This window comes from Fulmarus glacialis, unplaced genomic scaffold (assembly GCF_000690835.1).
Source record: "Fulmarus glacialis isolate BGI_N327 unplaced genomic scaffold, ASM69083v1 scaffold4150, whole genome shotgun sequence".
Taxonomy (NCBI): Eukaryota; Metazoa; Chordata; class Aves; order Procellariiformes; family Procellariidae; genus Fulmarus; species Fulmarus glacialis.
Window position 1 is genome coordinate 79,241 of NW_009185694.1, and position 4,409 is coordinate 83,649.

Here is a 4,409-nt window from a genome sequence, read left to right on the forward strand (position 1 = left end):
CATATTTGCTACACAGTATCTCATGTGAAGGGCTTGCACTGCCTTTCAAAAAAGTGCAGGATTGTGTATGCACATACGTGTTTTTATGAACCCTCCCCAACAGAAAGCAATCTCGGTATATTATAAAAGCTGCAATGACAAATGTTTTGTGCTAGTTCCTTGTTAATAAGGCTCCACTGTCTTCTATTAGAGTGCAAATTAGGTCCTGAGTGTTGTTCTGTTCCCTCATTTCTTGCTGTGAAGAGACAGTGCAGTCTTAGCCCTCCCTCCCAGAGATTATGATTGCTCAGCAAATAGCTATTCATGGAAATTACCTATCGTTCTGTTACATTATCATTAAAGATGAAGGGGAGAAACAATATATCAGCAGATAGGACCGACTTGTGTGCAATCCTATCTAAGCCATTAGGAAACAGACATTAAAAGTTTCAGTCACTTGGCCGTAATTCAGCGCGTTGGCACATCAGCCATTCCTGTGTGTCTCCTCTTTCAGACGTAGTGTTCAGGTGGCTGAGACCAGTGCTGTGTCCCTCTACTGTTTATTAATGTCCGTCACCGTGTACTGCTGTATTTTAAAAATGAGGAAGTGCTGAGCGGGAAAGCCAGATTTTTTTTTTTTCTTGTGGACAAACAGTTTCTATGGGAATTTTCAGGAGTAAATGCAGTCTTTGTCAAAGCTGTTATTCACTTAGCAAGAGAAAAAAATGATTTGTTCTTTCAGAGGAAGTTCAAAAACCTATTTTCCTGTTAGTAGATAATACAAGCTGTGCTGCACCATGAGTAAAAAGCTACTCTTATGCAGCTGAACTGGCAGAAGGACGCAGCTGGTGCACAATCTTGCTAACTGTCATACATATAAGTAGTCTTACTGATTTCAGATAAGCTAATTACATTAGTATAATTGTTCATAAAGCAATATTACCTAAGATTTTAAAATTTAAAGTTCTTACATGGAAGCTCATTACCTTCCCCTGAAATTCTGCATAGGGAGACACAGGTCTGATCTAAATGAAAAGACGTCCATGTCTTTCCTGAACTGAGGGTTCCAGAGCTGGACGCAGTACTCCAGGTGGGGTCTCACCAGTGCAGAGTAGAGGGGCAGAATCACCTCCCTCGACATGCTGGTCACGCTTCTTTTGATGCAACCCAGGATACAGTTGGCCTTCTGGGCTGCAAATGCACATTGCCAGCTCATGTACAGCTTTCATCTGCCACTACCCCCAAGTCCTTCTTGGCAGGGCTGCTCTCAATCCGTTCTCCACCCAGCTTGTATTTGTGCTTGGGGTTGCCCCGACCCATGTGCAGGATCTTGCACTTGGCCTTGTTGAACCTCATGAGGTTCACACGGGTCCACTTCTCAAGCTTGTCCAGGTCCCTCTGTTTGGCATCCCGTCCCTCAGGTGTGTCAACCATACCACTCAGCTTGGTGTTGTCTGCAAACTTGCTGAGGGTGCATTTGATCCCACTGTCTATGTCATTGATAAAGATATTAAACAACTTCATAGAACAGCTCAGGTTGGAAGGCTGCTCCAGAAGGAATGAGGTCCAAACTCCTGCTAAAAGCAGGACAAATTTAGAGGTTAGACCCAATTCCCAAGTTAGATCAGGTTGCCCAGAACATTGTTCAGTATAATTGTGAATGTATATCACCAAGAATGGAGTTTCCACAATTTCTCTGGGCAATCTGGTCCATCGTTTGACCATCCTTATTATGAAAATTATTACCTTGCATATAATTAAATTTTCCTTTGCTCTGACTTGCTTCTGTTGCCTCTCATCCTTTTGCTGTGCACCCCCCAAGAACAGCGTGGATCCATGTTCTCTGTAACCACTCTTTGGGTAGTGGAACAGTGCAATTACCTCCATCTTCTCAACTTTTCATGTCCAGTTTGAACAAACCTGGCTTTCTCAGCATCTCCTCATACATCCTGTGCTCTAGTCCCCAGTCATCTTAATAGCCCTCTGCTAGTGTAGTACTATGTGGTCAGTGCCTTTCATTTACAGGGGAAAGCTGGGTACAGATGCAACCTCATAAATGTCACACAGAAGGAAAGAATCACTCCCCCTCAATCAGCTGGCTATGGTTTTTCTAAAGCAGAGCATGTAGTTAACCATCATTGCTGCAGGAACACACTGTGGATTCATGTTCAATTTGTTGTCCACCCGGACCCCATATCCTTTTATGCAAAGCTGTTTTCTAGTCAGTCAGCTCCAAGCCTTTACTCTTGCATGGGTTTATTCCATTCCAAGTATGGAAACTTGCATCTGCCTTTGCTGAGCTTCATGAAGTTCCTGCCAGCCTGTCCCCCCAGCCTGTTGAGATCCCTTTGAGTGGAAAATAACGGATGCGCTCAGTCCAGAACAGGGTAGAAACTCCTCCTGCTTGCTTTTGCCTTCTATTATTTTGGTTATTCTTGTGACACAAAGCAAAAGTCTTTCCCTGACATGGAATTATTTAATTTATAGAGAAGTTTATCAATTTCCTCTCCTTCACCAAGACAGACTTTGTACTGCAGTGACGAGGAATAATCAAGCAAAATACAAATGCATATGACTCTATAAAATAATACATGCAATTAAAAATAACTCTGACTAGAACGACTGGAAATGTTATAAATAACTTGGTAATTTGAATGTGAATCAGTAGGTCAGCAATGAAAACCTATACAAAGCATCTCCTGTTTTGTCATTGTAGGATATGTTATTAGATGCTTACAGTTCTGCTGGTAAATCCTGTAGCCGTGGTTAACATAATTACTACATGCTTATGAAACAAAGGGGTATGTTACTTATTAGTAGAAGACAAAATATGTCTGTTAAAAGGAACTTAAAAATGTTTGTCTTAAACATTCTTTTCTCAGAGCTGTTCTGACTCACTGTCATGCATGCATCCAGATATATCTAGTCAGTCTAATTTGAGCAATAGCTTCTAAAAACACAGTAAATCTTTGGTAAATTCTACTGTCAAAACAGTTACCCGCTAAATTCTGCAGTAGAGCTTGGAAGGCATTGGTGTCATTGCATTGGTATGAAACTAAACTAAACAGGTCTATTATATGACTTTCAGAGCTGGAGGGAGAATCATTTTAAAAATGTGCCTTTGAGAGAATTTAATTCATTGCCCCTGAAGATTCATGGGAGTCTGTTCAGACACCGTTCTTGATCAAGGTCACTACCTTACTGAGTCTAAGTGTTCAAATTTACTCACTAGAATATTGTTAAGGAAATCAACTGCCTTTATCATGTGAGAAAAGCTATCTAAATGTGTAAGCATATGGAGAATTTGAGTCAAATAGATACATATAGTCTACAAAGATAGCAGTAAATGAAACATGCTCGAATCACTCTCTAGCACTGAGGCCAACTAGAACAATATAAAATGCCTCCTGAAAAATTGTCAGTTGTGAATTATCTTTGCTCATTGCTAATTTCTGGGTATTCCCATACCTGGGAATTATTTGGAAAAGTGCTAGTTTGACTAGTCAAAACCATATCAGGGACTGTTCGTTCAACTCAACAGGATAGTCAGCCGAGAGACCCATTGTCCAGGAGTTTTCCCTGTCACTGTTTAATATGCATTTGGATAATGTCCAAATGGGGATTAGTAACAAGTGGTGTCCCTCGGTGGGTCTGTACTGGGAGCAATATTATTTAATATCTTTATTAATGACATATACAGTGGGATTGAGTGCACCCTCAGCAAGTTTGCAGATGACACCAGTCTGAGTGGTGTGGTTGATTCACTGGAGGGAAGGGATGCCACCCAGAGAGACCTTGACAGGCTTGAGGAGTGGGCCCATATGAACCTCATGAAGTTCAACAAGGCCAAGTGCAAGGTCCTGTACAAGGGTCAGGTCAATCACCAGTATCAGTACAGGCTGGGTGATGAATGGATTGAGAGCAGCCCTGCGGAGAAGGACTTGGAGATATTGGTGAATGAAAAATTAGCTATGAGTAGGCAGTGTGTGCTTGCAGCCCAGAAAACCAATTGTATCCTGAGCTGCATCAAAAGAAGCGTGGCCAGCAGGTCAAAGGAGGTGATTCTGCCCCTCTACTCTGCTCTGGTGAGACCCCATCTTGAGTACTGTGTCCAGCTCTGGGGTCCCCAGCACAATAAAGGCATGGACCTGTTAAAGCAGATCCAGAGGAGGGCCACAAAAATGGTCAGAGAGCTGGAACACCTCTCCTAGGAAGAAAAGCTGAGAGAGTTGAGATTGTTCAGCCTGGAGAAGAGAAGGCTCCGGGGAGACCTTATTGGGGTCTTTCAATATATAAAAGAGGCTTATAAGAAGGACGGACAGAGATTTTTTTCCAGGGCCTGTAGTGACAGGACAAAGCAATGGTTTTAAAATAAAAGAGGGCAGATTCAGATTAGATATAAGAAAGAAATTTTTTACGATGAGGATGGT

The 4,409-nt window shown here is 42.0% G+C and overlaps 1 protein-coding gene across 1 annotated transcript in view; it reads right to left on the minus strand.

Annotated features, from left to right (window-relative positions):
* Positions 1–4,409, minus strand: part of CNGB3 (cyclic nucleotide gated channel beta 3) — a gene marked incomplete at its 5' end in the record, with an annotated part of 50,614 nt that overhangs the window by 45,286 nt on the left and 919 nt on the right. The window lies entirely within an intron of this gene.